This window comes from Globicephala melas, chromosome 4 (genome assembly GCF_963455315.2).
Source record: "Globicephala melas chromosome 4, mGloMel1.2, whole genome shotgun sequence".
NCBI classification, from domain to species: domain Eukaryota; kingdom Metazoa; phylum Chordata; class Mammalia; order Artiodactyla; family Delphinidae; genus Globicephala; species Globicephala melas.
In genome coordinates, this window is record NC_083317.1 from 94,482,487 (window position 1) to 94,504,259 (window position 21,773).

At 42.3% G+C, this 21,773-nt stretch overlaps 1 protein-coding gene across 1 annotated transcript in view; it reads left to right on the top strand.

Annotated features, from left to right (window-relative positions):
* The first annotated feature begins 1,693 nt into the window (after positions 1 to 1,693).
* Positions 1,694 to 21,773, top strand: part of PLD1 (phospholipase D1) — a 203,604-nt gene continuing 183,524 nt past the window's right edge. Inside the window, exon 1 of the mRNA XM_030863651.2 lies at positions 1,694 to 1,839. The gene's annotated coding sequence lies outside the window, so the exon portion shown is untranslated. The remainder of the gene's footprint in view (positions 1,840 to 21,773) is intronic.

Below are 21,773 nucleotides of genomic sequence, written 5' to 3' on the forward strand. Positions count from 1 at the left end.
CTTTCTTGACATCTCTGAAGATATGCAAGATTTGGAAAAACAACAACCAACCGTCAGCAAATCTCTCAGGACAATAGAAATAATCACATAAAGAATCATACTATATATAAAACTTATATTTGACAGTCCATAGCTTAAGTTTATCTCTAAACAACGTATGGCCTTTTTCTATTTTATTCCTCTAGCTCAGGGAAGCAGAAATTCAATTACTGTGAGGGCACTTAAATAATTTTATTTCTTATTATAGTTAATAGAAAAACCTATTGCCAAATGTTTTAATGATGACACTTCGAATTTGGGATGCAATTTTATAGCCTGCTGGTTCCCAATCAAAAGTGTTATAATTTCTAAAGACAAGCTTGTAAGAGTGCATTACTTGTGCGTATAATACTTATCAAATCATCTGTGACTAATAAAACTTGAGAAATAAGGGGAGGAAAGGGTATTCAGCCTTTTGGTAACATGCTTGTCTTACACTTGCCAAAGTCCTCTTAGGCAATACTCTGCTTGCTCAGAGGGCCATGTGTTTAACTGTAAAATTCTGTCAGTATCATAGGATTCAAAAGACATCAATCATTTCTGTCAACAAGGAAAGAGTGAAGGCAGTGTGACTCTTCTATCATTAGGAAAAGATGTGCTCAAGAGGGAAAAACGTAGTCCAGGGAGAGCTGAGCAACTATAGGTTACAGGAAAACAGAGTTCCAGACTACAGTATAATTTCACTTCTCCTACCCTACTTTGGACTGGAATATTATATTTTTCACTTCATGTAGTTACACGTGTGCAGTAAGACATTATGTAACTCAGCCAGTCTCGGCCGCGCAGTATCCACTAAGTGCTTTAAAGAAGCCATCATTATTAACAGTTTTGGGGTATGTGGAGGCAATAGCTTCCTTTGGCTTTGGCAGAAAGCAACACTATGTAATGAGGTTAGGGTGGCATATATTCAAAGCCATATTCCAAAATGGCTGCTAGTCAAGCCACATGACAACTGGTTCTTTTTTTTTCTTAAGACTTTGTTCTAAGTGGACATCAAAATCGCTTTATTTGGACAGTTCCGTGGGTGGCATGGGAAATTTTCCATGTTTTACTCCTGGTTTATTATTTTATACTAAGATTTCTGAATCATACCCAGCTTGAGTTTCAGACATCAAGACACAAATTCTAGTCTCCTACGTTCTTGACTGGGTGACCTTAGGCTGGTTACGTCACTTTTCTGAGTCTCAGTTTCCAGTTTCCTTTGCTTGTAAATTAGTGATAACACCTACCGCCAGGGAGTTGGAAGAAACCTTATGGATGACATCAACGAAGCTCCTACTTCTTAATTGCGTCACCTCAGGCAAGTTACTACACTTTTTGGCTTTTCTCCCCTACTTGTAAAATAGACCAATTCTGGCTACCAGCTGCGATAGACGAGGATAAGATAATCTAGGCAAAGCTCCTACAACAGTGTCTGGGCCCTTGGCGGCTCAAGAGTACCTTAAAATAATAATAAAAATGCTAGTGAACGTTCCCTAGGTTAACGCAGTTGAGTTCTGAAACTCTGGGAGAAGAGAGAATCAGAAATAGGGACCAGGAGAGAGGCCCAGCGGCCTGAGACCTCCTGCCCAGCGATGGCGGCCCGCTTGCGCCGCGACGCATCCTGACCGACACCGCCTCGCCCCACCCCTGCCGGGCCAGCGCGAATCCCGGCGCCGAGTTCCGGGAGACGGCGCGGTCCTCACTCAGGCCCTCCTTCCTTCCCTCCTCCCCAGCCTCCAGTGGTGCCAGCTGCGCCCGAGCCCCAAGAATCCGCCGCCACCGCGCAGGTTCCCGCGGCCGGCCGCCCTCGCCCCACAGGTAGGAGCTGCGCCGCGGCTGGGGCGCGCAGAGCTCCCGCGGGAGGCGGTTTCCGCTGCGCTCGCGCTCCGTCCCTCCTCCCGCCAGCCTCGGGCAGCTGGCCGCTCCCCGCCCAACTTGGACGGAACCTTGGCAGTGGCGTCGGCGGCGGGCGCCAGCTTCGTGCGGCCTCGCGGGAGCGGCCTCCCTGGCAGCCTCCGGGGTCCTCCTGTGCACGCCTTCGTCCCGGGTTCCTGCAGAGTCGACGCTGACAACTTCGGCGCTCACTCTTGCCGGGGCGGGCGGCTGTGTGGCGCGCAGAGCCGCGCTGGCTCCGGGCCGAAGTTGGGGGCGTCCTCTGCAGGATGTACCCATCTCCCTCGCCGCGGGGGCCCCCAGTACAGTGTGTCCGGTGACCCCAGGTCATCTCGCGCGCCCGAGGGTTCGCGTGCGCTATGGGATGACCGGGATGGCAGGCGCGATGGGACCAGCATCCCGGACCAACCAGGAAGTGCTGCGTTCCGAGGCTTGGAGCCCAGCCCGCCAGATGAACGGTCCCGGGCGTGTGGCCACACAGCTGCCCGCTGCGGGGCCCACGAAGTGATGACGCCGGGGTCGGGCAGGGCAAGGTGGGGGGCAAGGAGCTGGGCGTGTGTGAAGGGACTTGTTTTTCTCGCTCCAGCTCCAGGTATGTGGGACTTAGGTCTCAGATCCAAGAGCGTGGTGCTCCAATCCTTGAATAGGATTTTCTTAAGCCCTTCAGAACTACCCTTGTAGAATCAGTCCAGAGCTACCGCCACGCCTATATTTGCTCCCTCTCCCAGTCTCCGATTATTGCCTTCTTTACTTCCTCTGTGAAGTACTAAACGCAAGTAGATTCTTACTGATCATAAGGGTTTCTGCATTTGATTATCGCTAGGTTTTTCCCCAGAATGAGGAGTTCCCTTAACTTTATCTGCCAGGCCTGCCTGTTACAGTTTAGATCGCCCTTTGAGTGCTTTCTCAGGGCTTTGGGGAGACCAGGTGTCCAGAGTCCTCTGTGCTGTGTTAAATGGCCAGTTAATGGTGGTGCAGTGAAAGTGTAAAGAATGGAAAGAATCTACGGCTTGAACTATTAACAGGCTCCACAATTACACACTGCCTATTTGAATAAGAATTTCTTAAATTCTTATTAAATTTTTAATAGTATTAAATGTTTTGTGATAACATACATACAAGTGAATTGTACACAGGCTTTTAGCTTGAGTTTGTACACAGCCTTTAAATGTTGTTTGAGGATCTTTTCACTAATTGTCTGAGCTCCCAGCCTGTCTTCTCAGGATCTAGTGTAACTCACAATCCATATAAAAAGTGTGAGTATTTATGGCTTTGAGGAAAGTGTGTCTTCACCATGTTTGTTCCTGATGTCAGAATATTTGTGAACCATGGCGAGAAGTGCTGCCTAACACTCATTTAGGCTTGTTGATGCACTTTCAACTAGGTCGCGGGGGGACCCTGCTCCTTAGAAGTTGTCTGATTACTAAATATGTGTTTCTTAATTGAAAATCATTTGTTATAAATTTCATTTACCTTTAAGTCTTACAGGGTTGTTTTTTTTTTGTTTTTTCTTTGTTTTTTTTTCTTTTTTGCGGTACGGGGGCCTCTCACTGTTGTGGCCTCTCTCTTTGCGGAGCACAGGCTCCAGACGCGCAGGCTCAGCGGCCATGGCTCACGGGCCCAGCCGCTCCGCGGCATGTGAGATCTTCCTGGACCAGGGCACGAACCCGTGTCCCCTGCATCGGCAGGCGGACTCTCAACCACTGCGCCACCAGGGAAGCCCTTACAGGGTATTTTAGTTATTTTATTTCACTTTATTTTTATTGTGCTAAGATACACATAACATAAAATTTGTCATTTTAACTTTTTTTTTTAAATAAATTTATTTATTCTTGGTTGCCTTGGGTCTTCATTGCTGCTCATGGGCCTTCTCAGTTGTGGAGAGTGGGGTCCACTCTTCGCTGCAGTGGCTTCTTCTGTTGCGGAGCACGGGCTCTAGACACACGGGCTCAACAGTTGTGGCTCGCGGGCACCAGAGCGCAGTCTCAGCAGTTGTGACGCAAGGGCCCAGCTGCTCCACGACTTGTGGGATCTTCCCAGACCAGGGCTCAAACCCGTGTCCACTGCATTGGCAGGCGGATTCCTAACCACTGCGCCACCAGGGAAGTCCTCATTTTAACTATTTTTTGGTATAATGTTTAGTGTCATTAAGTACTTTCATATTATTGTGTTAGCATTGCCACTATCCCTCCACAAAACTCTTTTCATTTTTTTTAGGGTTTTAATAACATTTTAATGATAATGATTGTAATTCAAGCTTTAGTTTTCTCATTAAGCAAAGTTTGAGTTCCTTCTCATAGCTTTAGAGAAATTCACTTTTAAAGAAGAAAATTGAAAAGCTGTAGCCAGACTGTGTTTAGTAAATCTTACCTCCATCAGGAAAGGTCTAATACATTACTCTATGAGGATAAACTCGTGAGCTATTTAAATTTGTGTGTAAAGGTACTGTGAGGTTTAACTATTAAGTGGGAGAAACAGGTAAGGGAGTTTTTTGGTTTTGTTTTGATTTTGGTTTTTTTGGGCCACACCGGGCAGCTTGTGGGATCTTAGTTTCCAGACCAGGGGTTGAACCCGCACCCTGGGCAGTGAGAGCTCTGAGTCTTAACCACTGGACCACCAGGGAATTCCCTGGAGTTATTGTTGATAGTTTCCTCTCCTTAATCTCTAACAGAAAAATGAAATACTTTTGTCTCCTTAGCAGTGCAGTAGCATGTTTCTAAATTATGCTTGAGCTCAGGTTGTGGCAACCTTTTAGTAACTAGAAGGAGTTTGCTTTTTTTTTAATGTTCTTTTTTTTATATAAATTTATTTATTTATTTAATTTTGGCTGCATTGGGTCTTCGTTGCTGCGCTTGGGCTTTCTCTAGTTGTGGCGAGTGGGGGCTACTCTTCGTTGAGGTGCTAGGGCTTCTCATTGCTGTGGCTTCTCTTGTTTTGGAGCTCGGGCTCTAAGCGTGCTTGCTTCAGTAGTTGTGGCATGCAGGCTCAGTAGTTGTGGCTCACGGACTCAGTAGTTGTGACTCGTGGGCTCTAGAGCGCAGGCTCAGTAGATGTGGCGCATGGGCTTAGTTGCTCTGCGGCATGTGGGATCTTCCCCGACCAGGGATCAAACCTGTGTCCCCTGCACTGGCAGGCAGATTCTTAACCACTGCGCCACCAGGGAAGTTCTCTAAAAGGAGTTTTGATCAAGCTAGCTGCTAGGTGTAGCAGTTTCTTTTCCACTGTAGGTGTTTTTAAAGATTGATGCCAGAGGACCCAGCCCATAAGATATGGCCCTTTAAACTCTTAGTTTGAGTCATTGTGTCCGCGAGAGAAGCTGTAGCTGTGCGAGGCCTGGTTTTATGTTTATAATCCTTTAAGTCTTAGCACCACAAAATAAAATGTATTCTCCCACCAGGATATGGGTAAATGTTTTTGCAGGGTTAAAATGAGAAACTTGTAACCTAAATTTCCCATAAGCCTGTGACATTTCTGATTAGAAAAGGAGTGGTACAAATCATATCTCACGCTGCAGTGGAAATGCCTTCCAATGTGTTAGTTTCCCTAAATGCACACAGTGCAGTGTAAAATCTGGATCTCAGATGTTTTAGTGCTGGGTTATTAAACAACAGTATATGGATATGTAAGTGTTTCATACTGTCTCAGTTATTTTTTTCCTTTGTGTTGTGAAAGTTGCTTAATTTTTGAATTTATTGAACAAATATTCTGGGACAGAATAACATGATTTGCTTATTTAATCAACACTTAAAGGTGCTTACTGTGCGCTAAGTACTATTCTAAGCGATTTACAAACATGAATACATTTTATTCTCAAAACAACCCTGTGAAGTAGGTAATAGTCCTACCATCCCCATTTTATAGATGAGATAATTTGAGGCACAGCGAGATTATACAGCTAGCCCATGGCAGACCTGGGATTCCATCCCAGGCATCCTGAACCCAGGGTTTTGGCACTGCTGTCTCATCAGAAAAATATAACCCGAGATTCCACCCTCCTAACAGATGAACTTTTTTCATACTGTTATATTCCTATCTTGTCCTTGTCCTCAGGGATAAATAATTTGACATAATTGTAATCAAAGTGCAACTCAGAGAATCAATTCAATGCCCTTGTTTTTCAGTAGAGGAAATTAAAGTGGAGTGTGGTTATGTCCAGCTCTGTGAGCACTGGGGGAGGGTCCTGGAGACTTTCTACTGGTCTCCTTGCCTCTTGATTGTAAGGAGTTTGGGACAGGGATCCTGAGAGGACCTGGGGAGGCCAAGGTGTGTATTTTGGTGGGGGGCAGTATTTGCCAGTCGTGGGGAAACTCTTCAACATTTTAATAATCATTATGACCATTCCAGAGGCAATCTGCTAAATAAAGTCCTGGGTTATGTTCCGGGCAGATGGAGCAGAAGCTTGTGGGTGACTGTGGGTCCTGGAAAGTCTTGCTGCTCAGGGCTTCAGAACCCCAGATTCTTTCCCCAGCTGCTGGTGATGCCTACCTATGACCTCAGGCTCCCCTCTGGATGAGAGGAATATTTTATCCTGTACTCAATCATTTTTTGAGCTTTTTGGATCTAGAGTCGGGAACCTTTTGAAAGCCTCTGACGCACAAAAGAAAATGAGCCAAGAGCAACATGGAAATAAAAATAACTTTGGTTGTGGCTCTTTTGTTGAGAGAGGGAGAGACTTCTAAGGGCATAAACTGCCAAACTTTATATTAAGGACAGGAAAATCAAAGTTCAATATTCAACAGTGATTTTTTTCAAAGTCGTCTTTTGCAGAGAGTAAGTTACATTTGGATGAAGGGGAATAAGGAATAAACATGGACAAGGGAAGGTGGTGGAGAGGGAGAGAGGAGCCAGCACAGGGGAAGACAGGGTGCTGAAACCTTCGTCAGCTCTTTACACAAGCCCGGGCTTCCGTGTGGTTCCTCTTAACAGTGCCCTTTGAAATGTCAAATGTAGTTGAGAATTATCTTTTCTTTGGTTTATCTTGAAGTGATTATTTATTATTTTTTATTGAGGTTACATAGATTTATAACGTTATGTAAGTTTCATGTGTACAACAGTATATTTCTACTTCTGTATACACTACAGCCACCAACATTTTGTTTCCATCTGTCTCCATAGAGTTGACCCCCTTTACCCATTTCACCCTCCCCCACCAAAGCCTGGCCCTTCCCCTCTGGCAACCACTGCTCTGTTCTCTGTATCTACGTGTTTGGTTTGCTTTGGTAGGTTTGTTCTTTTTTTTGCTCTTTTGTTTGTTTTTTTTTTAATATTCCACAAATGAGTGAAATCATATAGTATTTGTTTTTCTCTGACTTATTTCACTTAGCATAATACCCTCAAGGTCCATTTATATTGTGCAAATGGCGAGATTTCATCTTTTTTATGGCTGAGTTATATTCCATTGTATATACCACATCTTTTTTATCCATTCATTCATTGATGGGCACTTTGGTTGTTTTCATATCTTGGCTATTATAAATAATGCTGCAATGAACATAGGGTGCATATACCTTTTTAAATTAGTGTTTTGTATTCTTTGGATAAATACCCATAAATGGGATAGCTGGATCATATGGTAGTTAGTTCTAGTCTTAATTTTTTGAGGAACCTCCACACTGTTTTCCGAAGTGGCTGCACCAATTTACAGTCCCACCAAAAGTACACTGAGGGTTCCCTTTTCTCCACATCTTCACGAACACTTGTTATTGCTTGCCTTTTTGATAATAGCCATTCTAACAGGCATGAGGTGATATCTCATTGTGGTTTTGATTTGGATTTCCCTAATAATTAGTGATGTTGAACATCTTTTCATGTGCCTGTTGGCCATCTGTATGTCTTCTTGGAAAAATGTTTATTCATCTCCTCTGCTCATTTTTAAACTGGGTCATTTGTTTTTTTGTTGTTGAATTATATGTGTTCTTTATATATTTCGAATTATTAACCCCTTATTGAATATATGATTTGCAAATATCTTCTCCCATTTAGTAGGTTGTCTTTTCATTTTGTTGATGGCTTCCTTTGCTGTTCAGAAGCTTTTTGGTTTGATGTAGTCTCACTTGTTTATTTTTGCTTTTGTTTCCCTTGCCTGAGGAGACATATCCCAAAAGATATTGCTAATAAGACCATTGTCAAAGAGCATACTGTCTGGGCTTCCCTGGTGGTGCAGTGGTTGAGAGTCTGCCTGCCGATGCAGGGGACACGGGTTCGTGCCCTGGTCTGGGAGGATCCCACATGCCGCGGAGCGGCTGGTCCCGTGAGCCATGGCCGCTGGGCCTGCTCATCCGGAGCAGAGGCCACAACAGGGAGAGGCCCGCGTACCACAAAAAAAAAAGAAAAAAAAAGAGCATACTGCCTATGTTTTTTTTTCTAGGAGTTTTACAGTTTCAGGTCTTACATTCAGGTCTTTATCTTGAAGTGATCTTACTTTTGCTTAAAACTATTGCTAATTAACAAAGCATGTGGACAGGGAGATATCAGGGAACTTTTAGCCCCTGCTTAGGATCTTCATACCAACCTAGTTTGTTTTTGTTTACACTAGTTTTATATGAATGAATTTTACATATAGCATAATATTAGAATCACTGGGTTTGAAATTATTTTATCACCCATCTTCCTTGTGAGAGGTCACAGACTGTGTTTTTGCCACTGTCCATTGTAGTGTTCAGTAAGTGTGAGCAGAATCAAAGGGTGCATTTAAAGGATAAAGCAAGATGGTGTGATTCATTATTCAAAATATGTAAATATTTCCCAAAAAGAAGGTTTTCATAGTGAATGTTTTACTTATTTATTTGTTCTGCTGTGCCATTTAACTATTTTTAGAAATAAATTTATAGATGTGGAGTGGACAGTCTGTGGCATTTTGAATTAGCAGCTGTACTCATTTTATTGTCCTTTTCCTGCAGTGTTTTCTACCTAAATTCTGATGAAAGAGTCCTTTGAAGTAAGGATATTGGGGAGGTAGCAGTGGACTGAGATGCAGGTTCCAGAATCCTATTATCCTAAGGAAAAAAAAAAATCACCTGATAGGATATTGTAGATGCTAAATATTTCAAAGCTAGGAACACAGAGCAAAGATTTTTAACCCTAACCCTCACCTCACCGCAGTCCCAACCCCAAGCTGCCAGTGTCTTGGCTGGAAATGCAGAGTGATGAGACAGTGACAAAGCAAAGCGGGTCTTGTAAAGCAAGTAAGGTAAATAACAGTAAGACACAGTTGAGCCGCACACGTTCCTCACTAGGAGGAATAATGACCACAGGCCTTGTCCTAGGAGCCAGAGAGCTAGGATTCAGATCCTGAGGACTCTAGCACCATGTAGCCTGAGCCAAGTAACTTAAAAATCCCCTATACCGGGCTTCCCTGGTGGCGCAGTGGTTGAGAGTCCGCCTGCCGATGCAGGGGACACGGGTTCGTGCCCCGGTCCGGGAAGATCCCACATGCCGCGGAGCGGCTGGGCCCGTGAGCCATGGCCGCTGAGCCTGCGCGTCCGGAGCCTGTGCTCCACAACGGGAGAGGCCACAACAGTGAGAGGCCCGCGTACCACAAAAAAAAAAAAAAAAAAAAAAAAAAAATCCCTTATACCTATCTGTAGAATTGGGATAAAAATAGTACCTATCTCATAGGATTATTGTGAGGACCACAGGAAACGATGCCTGTAAAGCATTTAGCGTAGAGCCTAGAACATAGAAATGACACAGTAAATTTTAGGTTCCCCTCTTTCATATCGCCCTCCCTGCTCCACCCCAAATCCAGCAGGAGTGACATCCATAAATAACCAAGCAAACTGGAATCACTGCTGGAGGAGACATGGAGGTGGGGCCCTATGGGAATGTGGACGAGGGAGAAATTAATTTTGCCCGGGAGGAATTCTTGAGTGAGAATGACATTCCGTGAGACCCCAGTGATGAGAAGCAGTAGGAAGACTTCTGGCAGCAGAGCTGGTTACAACTAGGGAGAATGGACTGTATGCCGTTGACAGTCATACTTTTTGGGTATGTGTTTTGACATTAGGTAGAAAATTTGATTTTTCTTAATTTATAAGCATAGGATGGCATTTAGTAGAAGCAGGATTCATTGCTCTTTACCAAGGAGCGCCTGTATAGAGGTGTTTTTTTTTTTTTTTTTTTTTTTGCGGTACGCGGACCTCTCACTGTAGTGGCCTCTCCCGTTGTGGAGCACAGGCTCCGGTCGCGCAGGCTCAGCGGCCATGGCTCACAGGACCAGCCGCTCCGCGGCATGTGGGATCTTCCCAGACCGGGGCACGAACCCGCGTCTTCTGCATCGGCAGGCGGACTCTCAACCACTGCGCCACCAGGGAAGCCCTAGAGGTGTATTTTAAAAATGTATTTAGAATTAAGAATAGAGTGCACTCTCAAGGTGAGAGTGAACTAGCACGTGCTGTGTTGGAAAAATATCCCTCCCATCACGTTCTTCAGCTTTACATTAGATTGGAGGAGGGCATCGTTGGCACCACCAGCTTTATTAGGGTGTGGGTAACACGTATCTGCACCATCATGGATGGACGTGTGTCAATAACCTAGACCAGCACTTTTCACACGTGAAGAAAAACATTGTCGTTACTGTTCCCCGCCCTGCCCCCCAGAACTGCTTTTCTGAATGAGCTCTTGTGTGAAATCCCAGTATGTAAAACACCCCAAGCACAGGCATTCTTGATGAGTCCTAGATGGGGCCAGTGAGCCAGCTGCTTCCTCCCATCCCCCTCCCCGCCCACCTCCTGGCACCAGCTGCCCCTCAGCAGCTGGAACCGTGGGGCTCCTGGGAGCAGATGTGAAGGCTGTACATTGATTGTAGGGAAGAGAAGACTAAGACCTGAAGAGGGAAAGGAAAGGAAAGGCAGTGGACTGTTTTTTTTTAAAAGCTTTTGCCAGTGGTACGCAGGAACTGGCTTATGCTGAGAGCTGGTTTCAAATTTTCAGGAATTTCACGAGCCAATGTTAAACATGACATTATGAAACATCATATAGCCTAAGTTTAGATTTTAAACTTACACTGAATACATTATATTGAAAACAAAGGTAATGTCTCCTGAATTTGGAGATGTGGCTGGAGGGAAAGGAATACACCTAGTTACACAATGTTCTTAACTGTATTTTCCTATTAGCTGGTACAGTTTTGGTTTCATATATATATATATTTTTATTTCAACTGCATTCACTTTATTTTTTTTCTTCCCAACTTGTAGAAGATTTTTTTCTTTTCCTTGTTTAATTGCATTAAATATGACATCTATAATGGCATTGAAGATAAGTGGTAATAGCTGTCAATCTTGTTTCATTCCTAGTCCTAGGAGAATACTCTCAAATTCTCCATAAATGATATAAGCTATACATTTTTTAGATAATCTTTATTAGACTATAAAATTTTACTTCTCTTTTTCTTTTTAAATAATTTTTAAAGTTATGAGTGGACACTGAGTTATACCAAATGCTTTTACTGCATTCACTTCAGTCCTTGATTCTGTTCGTTTGTAGAGATAGGATTCTTCAGACTCAACTTTCCCCTCCAGGACAAGCTTGCCCTCTCCTCACTCCCAATCACAGTCATTCTGAGATCTGGCTAAACAGAATCACCTGGGAACTTATTTAACTTCAGATTCCCAGGTCTGTCACATACCTACTAAATTGGGATTCTTGGGGTGGGGGAGACTCAGTGCAGTATATAGTAAGTTCCCTTTGGGTTTTGACGATCCTCCGGTGCACCTGCTTGGCCCTTGTGGGCGCTCGCTGCCCAGCCCTGGGGCCTCATGTGCCCTGTATAGTATCAAGTCATTTGGGCTGCTGGGCCCTGGCCACATTGCACAGGAGTCTTGATTTTTATGTTTGGCCTCAAATTCTCTTCCTGTGAAACAGCTTTCAGAGGCTGCCTCTTTGCCCCATGCACGTGTTTCTCAGATGAGGGCCTGATTCCCCGCACTCAGTGCTTTTGGGGCTTAGCTTCCCAGCTAAGGACACAGCTCTGCGTGGTGCTTGGAGACTAGCCAGGCCGTTGGCTGTGCTGGGTTTATTTCCACGTTGGCCTCAGATTTCACCTTTCTGAACTACAGTTGCCCATCTCTGGGGATTGTCAGGAGGTTTTTGTTTCTGGAACACACCAACCTGGTTCCATTTTAGGGCCTTTGCATTGTGCCGTTCCCTCTGCTAGGAACACCCTTCTCCCAAGTCTTTGCATGGCTTGCATCTCTTTGACATTTGGGTCAGTGACAAAAAGTTCACATATTACCTGTCTGGCAAGTCTTTCCCGACCATAAAATCTGCCTCCCTGATCCGTCCGTATTACCTCGCCCACAGCCTCATCATCCTAGCATTTTACCGTGGGTGATTTTCACCCCAGCACTTATCACTATGAATTTTTCTTCATGTCTTGTTCTCTTAAATATTGAGTTTCCTACATAAGAACATAAGCTCCACGAGAGCTAGGATTTGCCTGGCATGTAGTGTGTGCTCACTAATTACTTGTAAAATGAATGCCTCTCCAAACTGCTACATAAGTATGTGATGTTAGTGTGAACCCTGAGTTCCCAAGTGATTCATCTGTTTTCGCAATAGTTCTTTCCTGACTCCACAGATGTTACTTTCATGACAGAGATTCATTGCTGAGATATTACTGCCGTTTGGAACAATGGCCACTCTCAACTGATGGGAAACAAAGTCTTTTGCTCTCTGTGTGAATGTTAACTTTCATTTGCAGAGAGAGTGTAAGGGCTTGATTCAACTGTACCCATTTGTCCTGTGGGTGATTAATCTGTGATAAAATGGATCAGTTAAACATGAAAGTAGTATAAAGTAAACCTGATCGATTTTCGGAATCTCCTGTTTCCCTCCTTTTTTGAGTTCTACCGGAGGTGGTGTTTGGGTGGGGTTATGGGGGTGGGGGGGAGTGTGCATCACTCTGTAAGACTCCAGGAGGCCAGAAGGGCATGTTGGAGAGGTTTGTCCTATCTGATCTCACAGGGAACAGACTTGACGAATGGGGAAGTAATTTTTGCAGATCTGTGGCCAAGAAAGGCCAGTAGGGCTGGCAGTGAAAGCCATCACCTTGTGTTTGCAATGGTGCTGCTCATGCTGGTGCTGGTGAGTTTGTCAGCAGAGTGTTTTGTCAGCAGAGCGCTCAGCATGCGCTTGTGTGGCTAAGATGTGGTTCCCACATAGAGCTTGTGGTCTAATACAGTCAGTTGAAGTCACGCAGCTCAATGCTGCTAGGCTACCTGAAATGGGCTGGTGTTTTGTAATGGTAACTTGTCCCAGTTTTTCATGATAGTGATTTCAAACTGCTCTGGGTTTCAGAGAGGCAAGCTAGGATTGGAACAGCGGGTGGGGTCAGAGATATATATATTTTAAAGATTTTTCAAAAAATATTTATTTATTTATTTGGCTGCACCGGGTCTCAGTTGTGGCACTTGAGATCTCCAGTTGCAGCATGAGGGTTCTTTTAGTTGCGGTATGCATGTGGGCTCTAGTTCCCTGACTAGGGATCGAACCCGGACCGGCTGCATTGGGAGTGTGGAGTCTTAACCACTGGACCACCAGGGAAGTCCCTATAGGGTCAGAGATATAGAGAGCAGGGCTCTGGAGCTTCTCTGAACTCTACTTTTAATAAAAGCAAATCATTAAAAAAACATGATTTTGTATATTTACCTTTTTAAAAATAAACTTTTTGTTTAAGGTTTATAGAAAAGTTGCAAAGATGGTATACAGGGTAAACTATGGTTTCCTATCTTACTAACAACTTACACTGGGATGGCACATTTGTTATAAAGAACCAATACTAATGCATTATTATTAAAGTCCATACTTTATTCATATTTCCTCAGTTTTCTCTAATGTCCTTTTTCTGTTCCAGGATCCCATCCAGGATACCATGTTACATTTAGTTATCATGTCTCCTTAGGCTCCTCTGGGCTATGACACTTGCTCAGATTTTCCATGTTTTTGATGACCTTGACCGTTTAAAGCGGTACTGGTTAGGTACCCATAGGTATCATGTAGAATGTCCATCAATTAGAATTTTCATGATGTTTTTCTCATGAATAGACTGGGGTTATGAGTTTTGAGAGGAAGACCACAGAGGTGGTCTCATCACATGTCAAGAGTACACACCAACAACATGACTTATCACTAGTGATGTTGACTTTGATCACCTGCCTGAGGGAGTGTTTGGAAGGTTCCTCCACTGTGAAGTTACTCTTTCCCCCCCTCCCAATACTGTACTCTTTGGAAGGAGGTCACACCGCACAGCCCACGCTATTGAGATGGCGAGTTATACTCCACTTCTTCGGTAGGGACAAGCAGCTGCATAAATGATTTGGAATTCTTCCGCATGGCAGATTTGTCTTTTCATCCCCACTTGTTTATTTATTCAATTATTTGTATATATCAGTATGGACTCGTGGATATTTATCTTAAACTGTGGGTTATAACCCAGTACCATGTTATTTACTTATATTTGGCTTTTTAAAGATTGTATTCAAACAAAAACATTCTGCTGTTTTAAATGTTAAAAAAATATTGTTCATATATATAGAGTTATATATATAGTTTTCTATATAATGTTATGATATGTAATAATTATTTATATAAAAATAAATATACATATATTTATCTTTCCCTCTATTTTTCCTTTAAATGTCCTATTTATGCATTTATTTATTTGGGACAATGAAAAGCAAGTTACCACTTAGGATTTAATCATTTTGTTTCCATTATTTTTTGCAGGAGTGAAATTAAGATATAAATCTTTATGTTTTTTGGGGAGTGGTAGAGGTCAAGGGCATTTCTTCCCCCCATTGTGTACTGAGTTTGCACTCAGTTCTTTGAATTATTGCTGAGATCACCTATATGGTGATTTACACTCATCTGTCTTCCTAAAACTCCTTAGGAAGTATAATAACGTACAGGGATTTAGGAATAATTTTTGTCCTTTTTGTCTTCAGATTTTTCTTAAATAGAAACTTTGAAAATGCTACTCAAGGTACTATTCTTCTCACTGCTGGAAAAATGGTAGATTTGTTACAGGAATCCCCCCATCAGTCTTCTACGCCTTCTGTTTTCTACAACCAATCTCCTATGTGCAGTTTTTTTCTCTAGTAAAGCATATAATTTAATAAACTGTATGTAAACTTGTATCTCACCTTTATTTTTTGGAATTTTTGAATTTTATTTTATTTATTTTTTTATACAGCACATTCTTATTAGTTATCCATTCTATACATATTAGTGTATACATGTCAATCCCAATCTCCCAATTCATCCCACCACCACCACCCCGCTGCCACTTTCCTCACCTTGGTGTCCATACGTTTGTTCTCTACATCTGTGTCTCAATTTCTGCCCTGCAAACCGGTTCCTCTTTACCATTTTTCTAGGTTCCACATATATGTGTTAATATATGATATTTGTTTTTCTCTTTTTGACTTACTTCACTCTGTATGACAGTCTCTAGATTCATCCACATCTCTACAAATGACCCAATTTTGTTCCTTTTTATGGCTGAGTAATATTCCATTGTATGTATGTACCACATCTTCTTTATCCATTCGGCTGTCGATGGGCATTTAGGTTGCTTCCACGTCCTGGCTATTGTAAATAGTGCTGCAATGAACTTTGGGGTGCATGTGTCTTTTTTTTTTTTTTTTTTGCAGTACGTGGGCCTCTCACTGTTGTGGCCTCTCCTGTTGCGGAGCACAGGCTCCAGACGCGCAGGCCCAGTGGCCATGGCTCACAGGCCTAGCTGCTCTGTGGCACGTGGGATCTTCCTGGACCGGGGCACGAACCCGCGTCCCCTGCATCGGCAGGCGGACTCTCAACTACTGTGCCACCAGGGAAGCCCTGTTTGTTTTTTTAATATTGAGCTGCATGAGCTGTTTATATATTTTGGAGATTAATCTTTTGTCCGTCGATTTGTTTGCAAATATTTTCTCCCATTCTGAGGGTTATCTTTTCATCTTGTTTGTAGTTTCTTTTGCTTTGCAAAAACTTTTCAGTTTCATTAGGTCCCATTTGTTTATTTTTGTTTTTATTTCCATTACTCTAGGAGGTGGATCAAAAAAGATCTTGCTGTGATTTATGCCAAAGAGTGTTCTTCCTATGTTTTCCTCTAAGAGTTTTATAGTGTCCGGTCTTACATTTAGGTCTCGAATCCATTTTGAGTTTATTTTTGTGTATGGTGTTAGGGAGTGTTCTCACTTCATTCTTTTACATGTAGCTGTCCAGTTTTCCCAGCACCACTTATTGAAGAGACTCTTTTCTCCATTGTATATCCTTGCCTCCTTTGTCATGGATTAGTTGACCATTGGTGCGTGGGTTTATCTCTGGGCATTCTGTCCTGTTCCATTGATCTATATTTCTTTTTTTGTGCCAGTACCATATTGTCTTGATTACTGTAGCTTTGTAGTATAGTCTGAAGTCAGGGAGTCCGATTCCTCTAGCTCCGTTTTTTTCCTCAAGACTGCTTTGGTTATTCGGGGTCTTTTGTGTCTCCATACAAATTTTAAGATTTTTTGTTCTAGTTCCGTAAAAAATGCCATTAGTGATTTGATAGGGATTGCATTGAGTCTGTAGATTGCTTTGGGTAGTATAGTCATTTTCACAATATTGATTCTTCCAATCCAAGAACATGTTATATCACTCCGTCTGTTGGTATCATCTTTAATTTCTTTCATCAGTGTCTTATAGTTTTCTGCATGCAGGTCTTTTGTCTCCCTAGGTAGGTTTATTCCTGGGTATTTTATTCTTTTTGTTGCAATGGTAAATGGGAGTGTTTCCTTAATTTCTCTTTCAGATTTTTCATCATTAGTGTATAGGAATGCAAGAGATTTCTGTGCATTAATTTTGTATCCTGCAACTTTACCAAATTCATTGATTAGCTCTAGTAGATTTCTGGTGGCATCTTTAAGATTCTCTATGTATAGTATCATGTCATCTGCAAACAGTGACACTTTTACTTCCTCTTTTCCAATTTGGATTCCTTTTATTTCTTTTTCTTCTCTGATTGCCATGGTTAGGACTTCCAAAACTATGTTGAATAATAGTGCTGAGAGTGGACATCCTTGTCTTGTTCCTGATCTCAGAGGAAATGCTTTCAGTTTTTCACCATTGAGAATGATGTTGGCTGTGGGTTTGTCATATATGGCCTTTACTATGTTGAGATAGGTTCCCTCTATGCCCACTTTCTGGAGATTTTTTATCATAAATTGGTGTTGAATTTTGTCGAAAGCTTTCTCCGCATCTATTGAGATGATCATATGGTTTTTCTTCTTCAATTTGTTAATATGGTGTATCACATTGATTGATTTGCATATATTGAAGGATCCTTGCATCCCTGGGATAAATCCCACTTGATCATGGTATATGATCCTTTTAATGTGTTGTTGGATTCTGTTTGCTAGTATTTTGTTTTGCATTTTTTCATTTTTTCATCAGTGATATTGGTCGGTAATTTTCTTTTTTTGTATCTTGGTCTGGTTTTGGTGTCAGCGTGGTGGTGGCCTCATAGAATGAATTGGGCAGTGTTTCTTCCTCTGCAATTTTTTGGAAGAGTTTGAGAAGGATAGGTGTTAGCGCTTCTCTAAATGTTTGATAGAATTCACCTGTGAAGGCATCTGGTCCTGGACTTTCGTTTGTTGGAAGATTTTTAATCACAGTTTAAATTTCATTACTTGTGATTGGTCTGTTCATATTTTTATTTCTTCCTGGCTCAGTCTTGGAAGGTCATACCTTTCTAAGAATTTGTCCATTTCTTCCAGGTTGTCCATTTTATTGGCATAGAGTTGCTTGTAGTAGTTTCTTAGGATGCTTTGTATTTCTGCGGAGTCTGTTGTAACTTCTTCTTTTTCATTTCTAATTTTATTGATTTGAGTCCCCTCCCTCATTTTCTTGATGAGTATGACTAATGGTTTATCAATTTTGTATATCTTCTCAAAGAACCAACTTTTAGTTTTATTGATCTTTGCTATTGTTTTCTTTGTTTCTATTTCATTTATTTCTGCTCTGATCTTTATAATTTCTTTCCTGCTACTAACTTTGGATTTTGTTTGTTCTTCTTTCTCTAGTTCCTTTAGGTGTAAGGTTAGATTGTTTATTTGAGATGTTTGTTGTTTCTTGAGGTAGTAGTGTATCACTATAAACTTCCCTCTTGGAACTGTTTTTGCTGCATCCCATAGGTTTTGGATCGTCATGTTTTCATTGTCATTTGTGTCTAGGTATTTTTTGATTTCCTCTTTGATTTCTTCAGTGACCTCTTGGTTATTTAGTAACGTATTGTTTAGCCTCCATGTGTTTGCGTTTTTTACATTTTTTTCCCCTGTAATTCATTTCTAATCTCATAGCGTTGTGGTCAGAAAAGACATTTGATATGATTTCAATTTTCTTACATTTACTGAGGCTTGATTTGTGACCCAAGATGTGATCTGTCCTGGAGAATGTTCCGTGTGCACTTGAGAAGAAAGTGTAATCTGCTGTTTTTGGATGGAGTGTCCTATAAATATCAATTAAATTTATCCGGTCTATTGTGTCATTTAAAGCTTGTGTTTCCTTATTAATTTTCTGTTTGGATGATCTGTCCATTGGTGTAAGTGAGGTCTTAAAGTTCCCCACTATTATTGTGTTACTGTCGATTTCCTCTTTTAATAGCTGTTAGCATTTGCCTTATGTATTGAGGTGCTCCTGTGTCGGTTGCATAAATATTTACAATTGTTATATCTTCTTGTTGGATTGATCCCTTGATCATTATGTAGTGTCCTTCTTTGTCTCTTGTAATAGTCTTTATTTTAAAGTCTATTTTGTCTGATATGAGAATTGGTATTCCAGCTTTCTTTTGATTTCTATTTGCATGGAATATCTTTTTCCATCCCCTCACTTTCAGTCTGTATGTGTCCCTAGGTCTGAAGTGGGTCTCTTGCAGACAGCATATATATGGGTCTTGTTTTTGTATCCATTCAGTGAACCTGTGTCTTTTGGTTGGAGCATTTAATCCATTCACGTTTAATGTAATTATCAATATGTATTACCAGGACTTCCCTGGTGGCGCAGTGATTAGGACTCTGCGCTCCTAATGCAGGGGGCCTGGGTTCAATCCCTGGTCAGGGAACTAGATCCCACATGCATGCTGCAACTAAGAGTTCGCATGCCACAACTAAGGAGCTGGTGAGCCGCAACTAAGGAGCTCTTGAGCCGCAACTGAAGGAGCCCACTTGCCACAACTAAGACCTGGTGCAACCAAATAAATATTAAAAAAAAAATGTATTACCATTTTCTTAATTGTTTTGGGTTTGTTTTTGTTGTCCTTTGCTTCTCTTGTGTTTCCTACTTAGAGAAGTTCCTTTAGCATTTGTTGTAGAGCTGGTTTGGTGGTGCTGAATTCTCTTAGCTTTTGCTTGTCTGTAAAGATTTTGATTTCTCCATCAATTCTGAATGAGATCCTTGCCAGGTAGAGTAATCTTGGTTGTAGATTCTTCCCTTTTGTCACTTTAAATATGTGGTTTTCGACCATAATCTCTTCACATGTTTTCTCGGATCCTTTCTCTCTCTCTTCTCCTTCTGGGACCCCTATAATGGGAATGTTGTTGCATTTAATGTTGTCCCAGAAGTCTCTTAGGCTGTCTTCATTTCTTTTCATTCCTTTTTCTTTATTCTGTTCCGTGGCAGTGAATTCCACCTTTCTGTCTTCCAGGTCACTTATCTGTTCTTCTGCCTCAGTTATTATGCTACTGATGCCTTCTAGTGTATTTTTTCATTTCAGTTATTGTATTGTTCATCTCTGTTTGTCTGTTCTATAATTCTTCTAGGTCTTTGTTAAACATTTCTTGCATCTTCTCGATCTTTGCCTCCATTCTTTTTCCGAGGTCCTGGATCATCTTTACTATCATTATTCTGAATTCTTTTTCTGGAAGGTTTCCTATCTCCACTTCACTTAGTTGTTTTTCTGGGGTTTTATCTTGTTCCTTCATCTAGTACATAGCGCTCTGCCTTTTCCTCTTGTCTATCTTCCTGTGAATGTGGTTTTCCTTCCACAGGCTGCAGAACTGTAGTTCTTTTTGCTTCTGCTGTCTGCCCTCTGGTGGATGAGGCTATCTAAGAGGCTTGTGCAAGCTTCCTGATGGGGGGCACTGGTGGTGGGTAGAGCTGGTTGTTGCTCTGGTGGGCAGAGCTCAGTAAAACTTTAATCCGCTTGCCTGCTGTTGGGTGGGGCTGGGTTCCCTCCCTGTTGGTTGTTTGGCCTGAGGCGACCCAACCCTGGAGCCTACCCCAGCTGTTTCGTGAGGCTAATCGTAGACTCTGGGAGGGCTCACCTCAAGGAGTGCTTTCCAGAGCTTCTGCTGCCAGCTTCCTTGTCCTCCCGGTGAGACACAGCCAACCTTAACTCTGCAAGAGACCCTCCAACACTAGCAGGTAGGTCTGGTTCAGTCTCCTATGGGGTTACTGCTCCTTCTCCTGGGTCCCGATGCACACACTACTTTGTGTGTGCCCTCCAAGGGTGGAGCCTGTGTTTCCCCCAGTCCTGTCAAAGTCCTGCAATCAAATCCCGCTAGCCTTCAAAGTCTGATTCTCTAGGAATTCCTGCTCCCGTTGCCGGACCCCCAGCTTGGGAAGCCTGACGTGGGGCTCAGAGCCTTCACTCCAGTGGGTGGACTTTTGTGGTGTAAGTGTTCTCCAGTTTGTGAGTCACCCACCCAGCAGTTATGGGATTTGATTTTATTGTGATTGCACACCTTCTACCCTCTCATTGTGGCTTCTCCTTTGTCTTTTGGTGTGGGGTATCTTTTTTGGTGAGTTCCAGTGTCTTCCTGTCGATGATTGTTAGCAGTTAGTTGTAATTCTGGTGCTCTCACAAGAGGGAGTATCACCTCTTTTTAAAGCACTTAAAAGTCTAATGTATAGCTGACCCCAACATGCTCATTGAACTGACTTAAAGTAGAGGAGAGAAAGATCCTAAAAATATTTCATTCCCTTTACTTCTCTTAGTGTTTTAGATTTTCTCTTGTATTTCATTAGTCAATTTTGTTCTAAAGTGCAGTGCTTTTCAGTGTTCTTGTTTCTGTGCCAGTTCATACACACAGAAATACTTTAGGGAGTGGTTTTAGTCACAGGGAAGTGCCTCTTTTTTTTTTTTAATTGAAGTTGTGGGTAGATAATTATACTTGGAGACCATTTGGGCCAGGAAGATGCTTCTGAGTCAGGTGTTTGCTGGTGGCTTAGTGTGTGGTGGATTCCCCAAGCAGCCCTACTGTTCTGATGCCCCACGGAGGACTCAGTACTCCACCTTCTTCCTCTTTCTTGAGTAGGCATCAGGCTTCTATCATCAGCTCCTTCTCCGCTTCGGGCAGGGGAGTTTTCTTGTCCCTACATGGTCAAACTGGGACTGTCATGGCACAATGGAAATGAGCCAAAAGGCGGTAACATATACTAAAATATGGTAAATCATTTCAGGTTTTAGTATAATATAATGTCACCTTTTCCTTATATTTTTGTTTATAGTGCGTGCAGAGGAGCATGCCCTAGGAATCATTAACTTACTGACCTCACTGGGCAGGATATGGGTCTCTTTCCACCATTGTTTTATTGTTTTGGGGCATGTCTCATACTTCTGTTGCATGGTTTTGTTGCTAAGTAAGTCTGCTTGGTTTTGTGGTTAAGCAAACCTGCTTTCTTGAGTGATCATTAACTTACAGGGGTCTCCCATACTTATTTCTCTACTTACAATCCCCTAATGGGATTAACTATTTAATCACCTACTTTGTCCCTTTACTCTGTCTCTATCACCAGCATGACTGACACCATCAATGGCAAAGTAAACTCTAGCCTATGGGTCAGTTCCCAAGAAGATCAGGTAATATGCCTAGAGCTGGACC